Source organism: Agelaius tricolor, unplaced genomic scaffold (assembly GCF_023055355.1).
Source record: "Agelaius tricolor isolate 1412-34295 unplaced genomic scaffold, bAgeTri1.0.p SCAF_34, whole genome shotgun sequence".
NCBI classification, from domain to species: domain Eukaryota; kingdom Metazoa; phylum Chordata; class Aves; order Passeriformes; family Icteridae; genus Agelaius; species Agelaius tricolor.
Genome location: NW_027269294.1, coordinates 662,484 through 681,146, shown reverse-complemented (window position 1 = coordinate 681,146; position 18,663 = coordinate 662,484).

Sequence of the window (18,663 nt, the reverse complement as noted above, 5' to 3'; positions counted from 1 at the left end):
AAAAAAACTAAAAAGGTATTCATAGTGCACAGCATGAGCCTTGCAGTGTCAGTTTAAAGAGGAAATTAGTTGCTGTTTGCACTGGTCAGGCTGGTGCTGAAGGAATGAAGCAGGGCTGATCTCTGTGTCAGGAAATGAGCAGTTGATGCTGGCCAGGTGGGAGGGAAGCAGGCTGAGTGAGCAGCTGCTTCCATGTGGCTGCAGGGAGAGCTTCCTGTGGGCAAATGGAGCAGCTGCACATGGGGATGCTGCAGAGCTCTGCAGGGTGAGCCCTGGTTCTAACAGAGATTGTTCTAGCAAGACGTAGTGTCTCTGAGGGCATCCTTTGGCACAGAGGCCTCTCTGGAATAATGATGGTTGCTCATGGACAAATGTGACATCATTAACACACATTTTAATGGTTTTTTTGTTCTATGTCCTTTGACCTTCTCAGCCTGAAGGAGCCTGGTGAGCAGAGTGTCACTGTGTGACCACTGAGCTGTCTGTGGAACAGCTGTGGTGTCCACACCTGCACCTCCACTGGAAATAGTCTGGGGACTTCTGCCTTTATGAAACTTAAAACCACACAGCTGGAAAAGGTTATCCTGTCATTTCTACTGAATTGGCTGCTGGGTTATTATTTTACTTTGCTTTTATGTAGTGCTTGGGTAATTCTGATCTGCCACCTCTTCAGCTGAGTTCTGCCCATTTTTGCCTTAATAGAAGATCAAGTCGAAGGAGTACTTCTAGAGATGATGCTGCACTAGTTCTAATTTGTTTTAAGTTCACTCTTGTGTCAAGCACTGTGTTGTCAGTAAGTTTTTTGATGTGGCATTAGAATAATAATTATTAGTCCTTAAATAAATATCAGTCTTTAAAATAGCAATAGTAGAGTAATAACAAAGATGATTCCTGCAGTCAAGGACTCACTTGCCCTTGGATACTGTATGACAGTGCCAGGATGTAGTGCCTCAGCGTTTGATTTCTGTGCAAGTGTGATTGTGGCGTTCCATTAATACTGGTTTGTGATAGAATCAACACAGCAGAGCTTGAAACAAACACTGAGAAAATGTGATTTTTGGCTACTTTGAAGGAACTGAATAATTTAGTTTGCCCCAAAGCTGAAGTAAGACCAGAAGTATTTCTCTATTTCCAGCCAGGGAAATGTTATAAAAAGCTGTCACCAAGTGTACAGTCTACCTGTCTTGTGTTATTCCATCTTGCAAGTGTAATCAAAACCCATCATCAGAAATGATCTTTTACTGATTTTACATGTAAGGAACAACTTGCTCCAGGTCATTTATGGTCATTAGTAAATGTAACTAACTGGTGCTAATAGTTAGATTTTTATCAGCAATAAATGCCTTTGACTGTAGGAATATCTAGTTCTTTGGACTAGATATTGAAAGCCAGAAATTATCTCTCAAGTCATTTATTAGCACACTGTAAATTTCTAACCATACAGTGCCGATCTTATTTCTGGGAGTGCAATTGGAGTGATTTATAGGGCTGACAACACTAAGCTCAGCAAATGCATTAAGTGCTGCAACTTCCTTTTGAGGAAAAAAAGGGCTTTATGTTATCCAAGAGTCGTAAAACTTGTAATCATAAACCCATCTGTTGCTGTTAGCTAATCAGACTCATTGTTCCATGGATATTTTCAGGTAGCGTTTTAGTAAATTGCCTGTTTTATTGCTTTTGTAACTCAGTAACCATCTTTTCCTTGATGACTCACCAACAGGGTACATGAAAAGTCCCTTAAGAATATGTCAATCTTTGAAGTGAGAACATGTCCCCCTCTTTCACTGTGTAACTCCGTTTAGAAATTCAATTTCATTGTTAATGAACAGAATAAAAAGGAAAGCTCTTGAATGAGGACAAGAGTTATGGTCAAGGTCAAAATGAGTACTCAAAGCTGTCAGCAGCCCCAAGGGCATGAGATTTTCATCAACACTTCTGCTATTGCCAGTTCCCATGGAGTTGCTTTGTATTTCCTGTCCCATGGTATTGCCCTGGCTTTCAGCTGTTGAACTTCTCCTGGAAAGCTGAATGCATCCAGCAGACACTCAAATGAAGGGCTGAGCTAGGCCAAGTGTGCTACAGCAAGTGGCTCATTTCCTTTCTTAGAGAAAAGTGTTGGGACAATCCAATAGAAAATGGAGACCTGGCTGGTGAGCAGTGAGATAAACTACAAACAAAAGGTGCTGTGCTATAAACTATTCCCTTTCTTCTGTTATCTCTCCCATCTTCTTGCTTGTCCCCTCTCCTGTGACAGGGACAAAGATGGAAATGAAAGTCAAGTGCCAGCCTTTGACTGCTTTATTGAATGAAAGGGATTCTGAATGCTTGAGGTGAGGGAAGCCAGCAGGAGAATGAAGGGTGCCATGAAAAAACCAACAGTGCTTCTGTGTTCCTTCTGAAAGCCTTTATTTAATAATTCTAAGTTATTAGTGCAATTGTGTCCATATTAAAAACAAGTCATTTTATTGACATTTGATTAGCAAATCAGCTTTGTTAGGACTGGGAATAATTGTCCCAGGTTATTTATTTCAGTTTAATAGTACAACAGCACACGTATCTGCAGTGTGTGTTCTCCTTATTAAAGACTCGTTGTGCAAATATTTAAATACCTAAGAGTTGGGGACTTGACATTTATTAGAGTGTAGGCTTGGGGAGGGCTAAATAATGCTTTTTAATCTAACTTGACAGCATAAAAATGCAAGTTTTATTAATTCCATTATTGTACTGCCATAATGCAAAATTATAGAGGGATGCAACTTGGATTTATAATTTACTTCCACCTTGCAAGTCTTTAATGTATTATGGTTACATTTGCTGAAATACATGGAAAAAAAAAGGGATCTTGAATCTTACTATGTTTTTTTCCCCTTGCCAATAAAGGGCAAACAGATCTGAGTTCATTTACATAGCAACATCCAAGTCTCTGTGCTTAGAAAGAGAGTTAGTGCTAAATGAGCCTGACAGGTGGATAGTCACAGAGATTCTTCATTCTGGAAAAACTCAGAGCAGAACCCCAGAAACTGAAATTCAGGGTAAAATGCTTCTGCATGTTTTCTGCTTTTCTGCTCCCAGACAGGGTAGTGGGCTGATGCAGAGTTCCTAAAGAATCTTCCATGCCCACATCAGAGATGCAGATAAAAACATGTCTGGGTATTTATGCTGTTTTTTCCAGTTAAATTGAGAGACGGAGTTTTCTTAGCCTGCTGCTCTGTGGAAGAGCACCTATTGACAAATGACACTCTTTTAATGCTTTCTGACAATAACAGTGCTTCCTGCCAATTTCTGCTGCCAATAATAGTGACTGTCTGCTACAGCAAACAACTAATGAATGTCTCTGAATGACCTTTTAGCAACTACTGTCAACATTAACTACTCTGCAGCTTTTCCACCTTCCCTGGAAATTGCTGGGGTTGCATCCAGAGTGTGTCAAGGTAACTGACAGAAGGACAGCTGGATCTGTGTGAGTTTGGATGGCATTGCCACTGGTCTAGTTCTGCATCTTGTGATGAACACTCGAGGTAACAGTGACAGATGATCTCTAGGGATGGGGAAAGGTGCTTGCCTGTGTGCAAGTTTGTCACCTAAGGGACATAAAAACCACACAAGAGTTGTTCTGACCTGCGCAAGGAGTAGGGAATGAGCTTTAGAAGCCACTCGATCCCATGAAGGTCACGTTGTTCAGGTTCCTTAGAAACAACCACAAGCAGGCAGCTTCCTAGAAAACAGAAGGAAAAAATAAGCTACAGGAAGTGAAGCTGGAATTGGGAAGTTAAAGTTCCTGATGAATGACAGATTTCCTGTGGGATCAATTAGTCCTCAGTTAATTGTGTAAAGCAGTTGTGTGAAACATGGGTTCCTGTAAGAGAATTACTGCTTCTTGGTCATGGCAGTTTTTTGTCATCTGCGCAGTGTGACCCCTTCTGATTCCCAGGCAGCTCTATTTAGCTTCCAGCTTAAAATGCCAAATCGGTACAAATATTTGAGAGTAAGGAATAAGATCCCTTGGATTTGAAAGAACACCAACATCTCATCCTATTGCTTAGAGAGCTGCTCTCCTGAGGCTTATGTCAGAGGACCACTCTTTTAAAATCTCTGTATGTGTAACATGTATTTAAAAATAGGTGTGAAAAAGAGGTTGCATCAGGTAGCTTGGGCTGCTCTGAACATCGCTCTTGGAGGCTATTTTTCTTACAGAGCTGAGAAATTCTTGGTTTTTTTGGCAGAGAGAGGAAAACAGAGCTGGCCCGGTGGATGGAGAAGATGGGGATTAGAGTATCAGAATCAGAACTCATGGAACACCAGTTTGCCACCTTGCCACCAGCACCTCAGACTCAGGTTTGCATCCTGGCTTTTTATGGTCCAGCTTCACCAACTTTTTGCTCTGGATCGCACTTCCCATCCCCAGCACAGGGCCTCAGTAATTCACAAATATATCCTACATCTCACCTGTGACCCTCTGTAGGGAGCTGTGCAATATAACTGAATCCTTAGAGCACTGCTTGCTTCATGGAAGTTGTTGAAACACTTGTGCCCTTGTAACATGAGGCAGCTGTTGGGCACAGCAATCTCATTCCTAAACACTGAAATTTAACAGCATTTTAGTAATTAAAAGGCAGTATTTTTGGTGCTTAATTTTAGCCTGGTGTTGCTATGGAAAATAAAGAGCTGTGCCTTCCCTCCTGCCCTGGTTCCTGAAGAGAAAATTGAAAGCCGTTGATATTATTTCTCTCTGCAATATAAAGCAAGAAAATTCCCAAATAAAATGGCTTTTAGTGTTGTGGTACACAAAAGAAGAAAGCACACTGTAAATTAATTATTCTCCATAGACTACATTATTATGAGATTGAGATAAGCTTTGACCTTTGCTGCATCCATTTGCATAATGCAGCACACAGTACCACGCCATTGTGGATTTTTCATCATTGCCTTGTGCTGCTACTGATAGTGCAATGTGTTCACTTCCAATACTGCATTGTGTGAATTTTAATTGCAAACATACTCTTCATGTTACATGTTGGACTAAAGTAGCGCTGAGTACAATTTATCTCTTAATACCCGCTGGCTTCTGGTATCTAAAAGACAACCAGGACTGGAACTGGATATTGAGAGCACAGGATATTGATCATTAGAAGGCCATAGAAATATTATGCTTAACTGGGGAAATTCCTGCAGAATAAGATGTTGGCCCTAATTTTCACTGATTGCACTAAAGAAGCTCTTTTTTTTTTTCCTCCAAATCCAAAAGAGGAGCACAGTTAGACTTTCAGGAATTAATCTCCTTGTTATGTACATGACTAACTTTGGAAGAGGTGGGTTAAATGATGAAGTTATTAATCAGCACGTGCAGACAAAATGAAAACAGTTAAGAAATATTCTTTATTAGTAGGATACCTTAGATACAGGTAGTAAAATGGTGTGCTGGGCTGGCTGCTTGGCAAATAACCAGAATGGACAGATGGTTTTTCATTATCTGTTATATGGAAATACTAGGTTTGTAACAGTGTGTTTTGTATTGATGCTTATTCATCTGTGAGAGAGTCATTTTCAGGCTGCTTGTCCAGGAAACATTCTACATCTTCCTTTGCATCTGCAGAACAGCTGCTTTAGCTAGGATTGTCATTGTTCAATTTCTGCGAAGCTGCAGGCTGTCCTAATGTCTTCCCAAAGCCAAAGAAATGAGTATAAAATAGGGTTTTGGGGCTGGGATCCAGGGTTTACTGTCTATGAGCCTTCTTTGTTTTGCTGTGTAAAATCTTACTCCATGCTCACTCTATTCCTGCTAATATATGATGTCAACAATTAGCACAGAAAAAACAGTTTCTCTTGGTAACAGTTTACAAATGGTGGGGGATACGTTGAGTTTAGGTAGTCATGCAACCCGTATGTTTGCTGAAAAGGAACATTGTAAGCAATAAGGCTTACAATGGTATAAAATCTTAATAGCAAATAGTTAGTTACTCAGGTGGTTACTCTGGAGAAGGTTGTATAAAAATCTTAATAGCAAATAGTTGGTTACTCAGGTGGTTACTCTGGATTGGTGGCTGGGGATTTCACATCTACAGGACATAAAAATTAGAAGTTGTAAATTACAGTGTCTGTCTCAAAGCCTCAGCATTGAAGTTGCACTAGGTAAGGTGCAGAGTTCAGGTCTTTCAGGTAATCCATATTTAATTTCTCATGTGCCAATAATGCTATTTTTGTCCAATTCTGCCACCCCTTGCTGTTGACTTGCACTCCTTGCAGTAGCTATTGGGAGCATAAACCCATGTCACAAGCTTGGAGAGAAGCTGTGGAACAGTCCCATGGTTGCCTCATGTTTATGGTGTTTCCAGGGGCTGGAGCAAACTCAGGATGAATCTCTCTGAAGCGCACACAGGTATCCCGTGTGTGGGGCAATACCACTCCTTATACAGTATTTTTCACTTTGCAACTTCATCCTGGTGTTAATTCTGTGAGAGATACTGAAGATGAAGAGGAGTATTTTTCACGTGACCGTGCAGTAATGTGAATGTGTTTGTTTTGTTCAAAACATCCCTCAATACGAGTGCATTCTATTTGCTAAAAATGAGAAAAATGCCTGCAGCATGATCATTTCACTTTATCCTGTTCTTTTGGATAATTTCAACACGAGGTTATCCTGATGTAAAATTTTCTCTAATGTGGTGATTGTTCAGACAAAGATTTTTAAGTCACAAGAACACTCTAGTACCATTTTTGAAATGGTAAATAAGTGTAGATGATGAAATAATCGAGGTCAGAGTCAAGGGTTTTTTCCCATTTTGGGAAGGTTTAACCTCATTCCACCTGCAGACTGTGTGTTTCAGTGGATGTTGCTCTTGAGAAGCAATGGTCACGATTCTGACCTGAGCTTTTCTATCTGTTGGATAAAATTATCTCCTTTGTCTTGGCGCAGCAAGGAATTTTCATTTTTCTGTGAACCTTTCTCTTGTGTTCAGAGTTTCATTATTTCCATCTCTCCGTTCCAATGAGCACGTCCTTCCACCTCTTAACTTGGCCAAGGCTCAGCTTGTAAGCATGTGGAATGAAACATTCAATCATGCACACCTTACATCTTAGCATAAAAAGACCTTTTTCCTATGCAATATTTTGAAAATTCTTGGTAATAATTTTCAAAATTTGAAATAGAAGAAAGAGCCAGTAACACAAAGTAGATCATAAATTAGTGTTTTAATTTATTCATTGGAATGAGGATTAGCTTTTCTAATCCAATATCCTGTGAAATCAGTCTATTTGTACACACATAAATATGCTAATTTATAACAGTTAGATGTGTAGTTACAAATGCTAATTGATAGACAATGTTATACGCAGAGTGTACCACCAGTTTCATTAATCCTTAGAAAAACAAATACTGCAAAGGACAGAAGGGACCATTTCAGGCTTTTTGCAAGATGCCGTTTTCTAGTGTTTTGCTCATTCCCTTAACTGCATGATGAGCAAGGATATTGACTTTGAACACTGAAACAGAATTTTGGCAACCTTTTGTGAGATGAGGGTTTAACTTCTACTTGAAACTGCCTCTGATCAGAGCATTTTACTTTTTCTGTTGGATGTGTGAACACTCCTTAGACATTTGTCTATGATTACAGGATGAGGAGATGAAATTTGTAGCTGCCGTATGTGGTTAAATGTTGTTTTAAATGTAGCAATCCTCAAAAGAAAGTTGTTTCAGAACTCATCATGGTGTGAACATTAGACAAACTTCCTAAATGAGGGTGGTACTTACCCAGCCATTTCCTTCTGTGTTAATTGGAATCAACAGCTCATCAAGCCAACCTGAACTTTGAAGGTAATGACATTGTTCCTCCTGGAGGTTTTCTCAGCATGATGGGTACAGGCTTGTGGTTATTAGTGCAGCAGATAACTGAGTTTTCTTCACACTTATTTCAGCTATGTGGTCTGCTGCAATTTTACAGATAGCTATTCCTGCTAAGCACTATTATCACCCTGAGAAAGTCTTGGACAAATTATCCTGCTGAGTCCATGTAGAAAAGGGAGCCTATCAATTGATTTCACCTCAGTTCTGTAAGCCAACTTTTTCTGTTATGTATACCAGGTCGTTCTGGAACATAAGGATCTTAAGAGTGTTGGATCAAGAGAAAATAAGATGTTTTTAAAAAGCAGCTGTTTTTATTTTGCTTTGGGGATATAAAAATCACTTTTGGGATTTCATTGCTGAAGTTCAGCTGAATTATCAGTCTGGTTTTAGTGACAGTGTGCTTGTATTTTGTCATGCTCTTCTTTCCAGGCAGCCTAATTCTCAAAAACAAGGTGGTTTGCTGTGGAGCAGAGGGTCTGGTGAGGTTGCTCCTGAAGTGCAGATTACCAGAATTCTCTGAGTACACTTAAAACTTCAATATCCCCGGGATTTGACTTGTGATGTGCCAAGCAATGATCAATAAGGCTCAAAAATGCTTCAAGACCTTGATAACATGATAGCAGATGCTTAAAGAAGTAATGGTCACAAAAATTAAGAGATGCTGATTACTTTTAAGAGCAATACTGCAGCAGTCAAATGGAAAGATGTTAAAATGGCAGGGACTTGAGGTACTTTAATTTATAGCACTTCATTTGAGTTGAGACTTCCAACAGGGGAGTTATTTTTACATGGTAATTAACTCTTATTTCAGGTGTACCTTAACTGAAACTAAATGTAAGCAATGTGTTTTCCTCACTTTCCAGTTCTTATCATTTATCTGAAATTGCAATGACTGGAGTCAATGCTTCCATTTAAGTAGAATTTCATTTTTTCTCTACATTTTTAAGTAAGCATCTATTCCTTTTTTATTTCATTTATTGATTGAATTCATGGCCGGAGAACTGCAAAGAATTTCACAGCTTTGTACCTTGGACAAAATTGCAGTCTGCGTTTTCAATTCAGTTTCATCCAGTGGATTTCACACAAGTAAGCCAAGTTAGTCTTTTTTGAAACCACTCTTTGAATGATGATTTTTAGCAGTTGGTACAAATAAGCACAGACTTAAAACCCACATTGTCATCATTTGAAATCTTAAATCAATTTAGGTATGGTCCAGTGGCTGACTGTGTTGTGAGCTGGACGTACCTAATTGTTATCTTGCTCTGCCATCTCTTGGCTTTAAAAAGTGTTAAGGTTAAAAATTCACCCCTTCCCATATTTCCTTCAAAAAGGATGTTTCGGGAATGCCATGGTAGCTGGGGGACTTTGAGATGACTGGGGCTGACAAATGATTAAGTCCTGTCCTGGGTCTGAATCTTTGGTCTGGTTGTGATGGGCACAGAGCCAGTTTAAAAGCTGCTCAGTACAAACATCTGCTGAGGAAAGCAATTGGCTTCCCCCCAGGTGCTCTGCGGGTGCTGTGAGCTGGGAGGAGAAAAAAGCCATTTCTTGCACTGAGCAAAGGTCATTTCTTGCACTGAGGACCACACTTAGTGGTGAACACTGAGCAGAATTTCTCCCTGAACACACCATTAGTGGTAGTTCTGCCTGGTTGCAGAATTGGCAATTATAAATGCACTTGTTTTGCTTTATCTGCAAGTGGTTTCTGCCAGTGTAGCATCCATTACATTTTTGAGCAAGGCAAGGTGATCCCTTGGAGAATATGCAGGAGGGAAAAGCCAGAATGCTCAGTTTCAGAAATGATCTTTTTAAACAGCCAGAATCAGGAGAGAGTGGCTGCTTCATCACTTGCTGTCCTTCAGTGAAGTACTGTCTTCTTAAATGCACAACCACCAATTTAATGCAAAATTGTCTTAAATTTGCTGAGCTTCACAATGGCCAATTATTTTTATGAGTATCATTAAATGTTTATTGTTGGCAGTTATTGTTTACTGTTAATGATCATGAGTCTTTATCTGTCTATGGAGAAACAGCCACAATTATTTATCCTGCTGTGTTGGTTTATCCTGCATCTGTGGTCAGCAGAAACCAAACTGGAAAATAACCACTAAACTTCTCTTTGGAGAAAAAATGTATACTTTTACAGTAACAGGGACAGCAACTGTTCTTAGACATTGATTATTAGAATTTTTAATGGTTAATATACATGAGTTTTCATAATATGGAGTGATAAAACCTCTGTTTGCATCAGTATTTTTTAATGTTGATTCACAAAAAGAAAAAATTAATTTAATTGAATTTGATATTTTTTATTATTCTGAAAATTTAGGTTTCCTTTGAAGTAGTTTGCGAAGGACTAAAAAATGAGGGAGTTTGTAATTTAACCCAAAATGAAATTAATGAGGTTCAAGAAGTAGGAAGGGAAAAAACTTGCTGATTTCTTAATAATTTTTTTTCCTCAAGTTTCAGACAGGAAATTTGTTACTCTGACAATACCAGAGTCTTTTGTTGACCCTCTGTGATAAATAGAACTTTTATAAGCTTGGGTGCTAAGGCAGTTATCAGTTACTTATTCCTAAATCATACTCGAAATTTTTTGTACCTGGATAAAATTTGCATAACCCATCACAGATAACTTCACTGCTTTAACAAATGCTTTAAATGGCACTTGAAAGTTTCTGCAACAGAAAACGTTTAGACAGCCCTTGTGGTGAGGAACTTGTCCCTTCTATCCAATATTTAATGACAGAAGGAACTGTGACCCAATTAGATAACAATGCAAGCTGGCTGCTGAATGTCTTAGAATGATGTGGAGTTTGGATCAAAAGTCATTAATGATATTTTTCAAATTAGTAGTTACGGAAATAATAAAAGCTGAAGCTGCTTTTTATTTGTGAAAGCCTTCTCGTGGAAAATCAGAATGAAGGGATTTTCAAGGACCACCTCCCATAAGAATATTTTGTAGTCTCAGCTTTAATCAGTGCCTCTGTTTTGGTTTTGAACATGGTTGTGGAGAGCAATATTTTCATGTCCTCCCATACTCACTGGCTTCAGAATTAAGACTGGTTTTGCATGAACAAAGTCTGCAGGGACAGCCTCTGTGAGATTTTGCTTTGTTTCTGTGCAGCTCCCACAGCTCCAAGAGGGAGTGTGACCAAATTGGTTTTTTGCTTTTGTTTGGCCATTTAAAAAAATGATTAAAAATGAATGATCCCCGAGGGAGGTTTTATAGCCTTTATTTTTACATTTTTAATGTTAATTGACCAATTCCAATATGAATGGAAACTACTTAGAAAGAAAACAAGGTCATATTTTCTGCAAGGAGAAAGTTCCTCATGTCATCTTCCCTACCTCTGTGGGGGGAGTATAGGTCAAGTTTTCTACTTGTTTATTCTGCTCCGTCAGTGTCAGGGGACACAGCCTCCTCCTCTCTATTGCTTTTCTGGTTTTCTGCTAGGGATCACAGTTCATCATGTGTTCTTCTCTCTGCTCTCTTCAGTTTGCCTCCTCATGTATCGTGTGTCAGCAAGGGTCTTGTCCCTTCTCAAGCTGTGCCTTAGCTTGGCTTGAGTTGTCATTAAAATGTTGCTGCCATCTCCAGCAAGCCTGTGATACCAGACTTCATCATCCACTTATTATTTGCTGCAGAAAATATGCTGATTTCACCATTAGTTTTGTAAATCTCTGCAAGTTGATTTAATCACCTTCCTTGAAATCTTTTCCTGTAACTCCTCTCTGGTGTTATTCCAAAAGAAGCCATCCCAAAGCACTATTGGCTTCTATTTGAGACTGCATCCCAACATTGTGACCACAGCTGTCTGAATTGTTTTGTTCTATTTCCTAGTGCTTAATTAATTCTTGGCTTGAATTTGAGATTGCAAACTCTGCAGTGGTGACTAATTTTTTGTGGGATTTTACAGCAGAGTCCAGAACCGGGAATAGACTCAAATAATCCCATCAGTAAAACAGGCAAGGTGAGGAACTCTGTTTTAGCTGGGATAGGGGAATTCCTGGGACTAAGGCTGCAGTGGTACCGGGCACCTGCCTGTAAGATTTGTTCATGTTCTTGTGGATGTTTAGTGTCCTCCAGCCCGGAGATGGTTTTAGCATTCCATATTCAAATATGGAATTAGTTCAGAACATTTCCAAGAGAAAGGAGAAGTTCTTAATTTCATGTCATAAAGAAATGAACACCTTATGCCATAATTGTTGCTTATCTGGGGCTCAAATGTTCCAAACAGACCTCCCCACAAACTGGTCTTTACAGGCAGTGTGCAGAATACTTTGCAAGTCCACAAATTTCTTGGGCTGTGTGGGGGAAGCTTATTGCAGTCTGAGGACTCTCTAAGGTTTTCCTGGGAGTTGTGCAGTCCCTCTGTGCTGGTTCTGCTGCATGTTTTAGCACTTTTTTCTCAGACTCATGGGTTGTGACTTATTGCTCCAGATAATTGTGACTGTTGTGCTTTGAGCTTGTTGACTGAAGACAGTGACTGCAGCACTTGCTCTGCCAGAGCAGATTCAGAAACCCAAACCCTCTTGTTGGGATGTAATTCCTTCAGTGTAAATTCAAGTTCAGGTTCATGTCATCTAAGCTCCACTGTTATCCTTTCTCAGTCATGAGCCCTGCAGCAAGGAGCATTAGGAAAGCTTCATCTGATCCCAGCTCTTGGGTCTGTGGGGAGAACAAATAACACAGGATTGAAGGAAAATGTGTGTGGTTGGAGGCTTAAGCAAGTGTCCCTGATGAAAGACAAGGAACTTGGATGTGTGTTTGTGGTTGAAAGACAAGAAGTTCTAATGCATTTTTATCCTTTAGTATCCAAAAGGTCAGCTTAATTCTCAAGTTGAACACCGAATAATGTGATGGAGGAGTGATAAGACTTTTGGATAGAAGAGGTTAAAATGCATCGGTTCTATTCTTGTCCCGTTACTTTGTCCTTTTAGCTTGGTAATTGCAAGAGAATTTGGGCTTATCTCTGTCTCAGGCTAAATGCAGAGAGACAACCAGACTTTGTGTTTTTCTCAAATAGCTGAGCTTTTCTGCCTGTCTCTGTTTGCAATCCACTGTTCCCTGCAGCGAGAGATTTCTTAAACCTCTCAGCAAGACTCCATCAACTCCCCCTGTGTATGGCAGAATGGTGAATGCTTCTGATTTAAAGGAAGGGCTGAAGGGACAGTGAGACAGGAAGCTGCACATCAATGTGTTCAGACTGCTTTGATATCTCTGCTGCCCCTAAAGTGTTGATAATGCAGCATGAAGCTGAGTTGTGTGTCAGACCTCAAAGTGTGGGGCTGCTCTGTCAGATGGAAAAATCATCCAGGGACTCAGCCATTATCCTATGGTCTTCAAATAACCTGTTCCATTAAAAACATTTGGAATATGTTGATAACTATTTTGTGTTTTAAGCAGTGTTCTGGTTATTTACTGTCAACTAATGATGACTTTGAAGTCACTCAAAGCATGGCAGAGCTAAGCATTGCATTGGCCTATCAAAGTGCAGCACAGAAATGGTTGTTAAAATGTAATTTGTATTTTTTTCTCATCCATTTCTAGATATGCCTTAGGAACCGTGCATCCCAGCCTCTCTAAGCTGTAATGCAAGGGGCTCCTCCATGTGCTCTGACAGCCCCTGCTTCCTGAATTCCCTGTTGCTGCTGAATGTAGGGCTTGGTGGATGTTCATTTTGTAACTCTGTATCTTGTACTGAAAATGTTGTCAATGCAGTGTAGTGCAAGAAATTACATGAGTAATTCTTCAAGAGTTCAAATGAACTTGGTCTGTGGCTATATGATTTTTAGCTGTAAATAAAATCTGATAGGCTTTAAACTCAGTTTAAAAAACCTGATTCCGTGAGCCTTGCTAATTTAACCACGGAGCAGATTTTAACCTGCAAAATAAGCTTTTAACATTAAAGAAATTCACTTTTTTGAATGACTAGTTAAAAATAATTAATTTCTGTGCAACATACAGAAGAACATGACTTCAAGGGTTTTTGCCATAGAATTTGTGGAAGGTAATTTTAGAGTTATTTTTTGTGAGCTATTTGTAAGCAGTCCACAGTCTCAAATGTGTCTCTGGGTTCACGTATCTGCCATCAAATCTCAAGCTGTGTGTAGCTACTGTCATTTTTATGTCTACTTGTGTGATAAATCAATGCCTGAGGATCCCACAGATACTCAAGGAGATTCCTACATCCTATCCCTTGGCTTGGATGCTCTATGGCCACATGTAATTCAGCTCATCAGGATGTCTCTTGGCCGCTAAGGATGCTCAATATTCAGTTCACTTTGTCATGAAACGTGTCATTTATATCCTTTTCCAGAGCCTGCCTTCCTTTGGTGTCTTGTTCTGCCCTCTGTTTTCTCTCTATCTCTTTTCTGGGAAATTCTCTCTCTAATAACCCTGCTGGCTTGGCCCATTGTCAGGAAAATTCATCAGAGGACAAAACTTGGACTCTTGGAGGGGATTTTATTACCTATTGTTTTTCAGTTCAGGTATTTGTGTAAGCAAATACAGTTTAGATCCTTCTCCAAACCAGGGGTCTGAGAGACCACAGAGACATTGTACCAACTTGGACCTGGAAGTAATCCACGTTTCTCTTATTTCATACTGTCTTGGATAAAGCTGTGAGTGGTAGACACAGGGCAGTGAGTTTTTAGTCAGCTACATCCTGAGCAAGTCAGACTGATTGTCAGGAAGTTTAGCAGTCTGCCTCGTGGTCAATTCTAGGAAAACAACCTCACATCCCAGCCTGTCCTTGCATATCAGGAAATGGGGCTGCTTCCCTGGCACACCTCTGGAGCTGGCCTGGAAATGGCACTGGGATGTGTTGAGGTGATGGAGGGATTTGGGGGTGTCTGTTTTGCTCAGAATTTCACTCAGACATGATTCAAATCTGAGGAGTGATCATGGAAAAGAAGAATCATTATGAGCAGTTCAGGCTGCTGGAGCCATGTGCAGACACTGCAGGAGATGAGGGTAATGGACTGGGATTTGATTTGCACAGCCCATGGCAATGCAAGGGTTAACTGTCTGTGGAACTGCAGCACGGGGTAATTGGAGCAGATGAGATTACCATGATTAGTGGTGCCTGGGGAGCAGCACCAAGGATTCACCATTCCAACAGGTTTGCTGCTGCTAGAAGGAAAATAACCTGTACAGGAAAATCCAATTATCATTGCTGAGAAGGTGGGTGTAGATGTTGAGGGGTGAGCATGGTTCTCCTATGGGTCTAATTCAACCCAACAAAAAACAGTTTACAAATTTCTTCTGAACTCAGAAAATATCCACGGGAATTAACCCTGAGGGGCTGCACACACAGAGCTGAACTATCAGGAATATCATATTTTAAAATGAGGGATTTGAAATCTTCAAGTTAGTTGGCTTTTTCCAGGAACTTACCAAATTAGATGGTGGTAATTTAAAACAAATCAAAATAATTGCTACTAATAATAATAGCAACAGTTATTTAGAGCCACACAAGTGGAAATGCAATGGAAGACTTGTTTTTATCCTGCATTTTGATCAAACTCTAAGTAGAAACAGAATAATATTTCAGAGGGGTAGGACAGTTTCTGGCCTGTGTTGTCAGGCAGAACAAGGGTCACTTGAATAAGTTCTGTGTAGCAAAACATGTCACATTTGTCATTTTTTATCTGAAATACGTTTATGAAAAATGATGTTTGTACCAGCAACATGTGTTAAGTATAGGAACATTTTGTGCGTCTTCCTGCTTGTCAGCAGCAAATTTCTACCCTTCCAAGCTAACATGTGCCATGAATTTCAGCTCTTAGTTATGCCCACTGCATGTCTTCTTAAAGACTTAATGGGACAAATTATTTTGTGTTATTTAGCAATTAGTGCTTGGATATTACAATTAGACAAACTCTTGAAGTCAAACACTTGTAACTGCAGTACATGTGTACTACTCTGACTATGATGATATAAGTTAAATGCTAGTCATTTAACTGTAGATAAGGTCTTAGTATTTAGTGGTGCACTTAGTTAAAATAAGTGTCCTAGAAATTGTTTTTAATTTTAGATTAAAATTGTTCTTGCTAAAGTTGATATATTAAAGATTGGGCAATGAATAGTTAATAACCAATAGTCCCCAGGGAATTAATTAGCAAACAGGGTTCACTTAACAGCCAATAAATAGCCGAATAAATAAATCTGAGTTTTGTAGCCAGTTGTCTGATACTTAGAGCAAGGCATTGGGAAATTGCATATCTATATGTGTGTGTGTGTATATATATGTATATCTGATACTTGGCAGTACATATATACCTTGCTTTAAGAAAGTATATATCTGCTTCTACTGCTTGAAATGTTTCTTTTTGTTTCATAAACATACACCAAGCTGCCAGCTTGTTATTCTAAGAAAACCCTGTGAGAATAAATTATTTTTATTAATATTGTACATGTCAAAACCTTGCAGTCAGTCAAATAACAGGAGTGTTCATTGTCTCTCTCCCCACTGATGCTGTTATAAGAATTGAAGTTATAAGATTCAGACATCAAGTGAAACAGTGAAAGATGATAAGAAAATACTATTTTTTCATGAGGTATTTCTTGCTAAAAGAGATTGTTTTGCAGTTTTGTTTGCTCTTGACACTCTTTGGAGTAAACCCGAGCTTCTGAGACATGCTCAAGGCAATTAAATATTTATGCTCCCCAAACTGAATTTTTAAAGCACATTTGCTGTTTACAGGAATCAGGTTTGCTTTGGTTTTATAGCTTTTCTTACAGGTTATAAGGTTTTCTTTTTTTCATTGGGGGAAAAAGATACGTGTTTGTATGTTTGTAAAGACTTTGCTCCGCTGAAAAATGCAGCAGGTAACATGAGTATAACATTGTGGTCTTCCGTATTTCTGGTTTTAAGTCCTATTACCTGTGGTATTTTCCACTTTTCCTTCTATTAGGCCTGAAACTGGAAACTATTTAAAACCTAACAAATCCCAGAGTTTATCCCTGTTCTCTGAATAGCAGCAGGAGTGTGGCTGTTGTGGTTTGACATGGAAATGAAGAACCAGCTCTGCTCCCCAGCAGGTGCTCCAGTGGAGCTTGTGCAGGTGAGCTCTCTGCAGCAGTGAGACCTTGGCTGCTGCCTATGCTGCTCTTGGCCTCCAGTTCAGGATTGGGCAACGAAAAATGGTGATGGAATCCAATTACTTTTAATTTTAATTTAGGACAATTCTGGTTTTAAACATACCCATACTCTTCCAATGCTTTCAGTAGTCAAGGAAGAAATTTTGAGCAGACAGGAACTCGTCACTTTTTCTCTGAAGAAGAGAATTCGGACTTTGCCCATCAGAACAGTCCTCACTGTAGGCAGATGTTTCTTCTGTTCTTCTTCCAGCAGTACAAGTGGCTGGACACTGGACCTCACAGGAGAGGGGACTGAGATCCCTGACCTGGATAAGCCCACAAGTGATTTACACTGGGGAGGTTCTTGCACCAGAACCAGCTCTTGGAAGGCTTTGCAGCCCTTGACAGGAAATCAGCTGATTGCTGCAGGGTGCCACATGAAGACTTCCAGACTGAAGTGGGCATCCTCCTATAGCAAGGATTTGGGTGTAGTGCATCATCATTTGTATGGAAAGTTAATCCGTGCAAAATTGGGGGTTTGATTTTTTTTTTTTTTGAAAAAGCATCACATCTTCATAGAGAGACATTGTCTAGCACTTGTGCTGTGGATATCTGAATAATTCAGCTGGACAGCTGGAATGATAAGGTAATAGAATCCAGATGTTGAAAGGATTTTTTGGATGGTTTTTCATAGGTTCAAGCTGAAGTCCCTGATTTATTCAGGCTTTTAAGTACCATGCAAGGCTTTCCTGTGGAAGAAATTGTGTTTTATGTAAATAAGTCACTGTGCGGTAAACTAGAGAAAGGCAGGGAGCCACGCAACTTCCTAGGACCTTAAAGCTTCACATGTAGTGCGACTGTACACTTCATGTTAGAAGACAATTTTTCAAAGTTGTTTTCCTTTAAGTTCTATTGAAGCTTTGACCCACTGTTTAATGTGCTTTTGTTACTCTCCATCATTTTTCCCTGTTAGATTTTTTGATTGCAAGTGGTTTACTGAGTTAGCTTTTTCCATTGCAACACAGTAAGAAGCCATAACTAAAAATTGATATTTTTTTTGCAATTCAAAAATAATAGGTGCTTTATTCAAATAGAAAATATTCCAAACTCTCCTCTCTTTTCCCCCCTTCAAATACTGTTTTAAAATTACAGGACTCTGAACTCTGTTACAGAGAAATGCCCTTGCATTAAGAACATGTAGACATCTACCTGGACAAATCTAGAAATGGCTGTTCTTTGTGATCTTCAGTGATGTTCTTCACTCAGAAACCTCAAAGCACAAATCCTTGTAGCAAAGCAGGTAAGAGAGCCACTTGGATTTTCTCTTGCAGTCCAGCAGCTGCTCCTGTAGCTCATGTGACAATGGTTTGGGCAGGAACACAAGAGTTGAAACTGTGGGGTGAACTTGGCTTCACATGTCTCTTCCTGGGCATCTTGGAATGCTCTCAGCCGAATGGTGAAATTCAGCACAGTTCAGCGCTCTGGCAGCAGGACCAGTTTGCTAAAGCTAAATTGGCAGTAGCAGTAACACTGGAATATTGTGGTGCTGGTGCCTCTTATGAATGATCTTAAATAGCAGAAGAAAATTAAGCTGCAGCAGTAGTGAAATATTGCAGTACTGGTGCATATTAGAAATACTTTTAAATCTCACAAATTATTAAAATGGCTAACAGAAGTCTAAATTCCCAAGTTAAACCTCCAAGATTGCCATTTTTAAGGACTCAAATTGTACAGG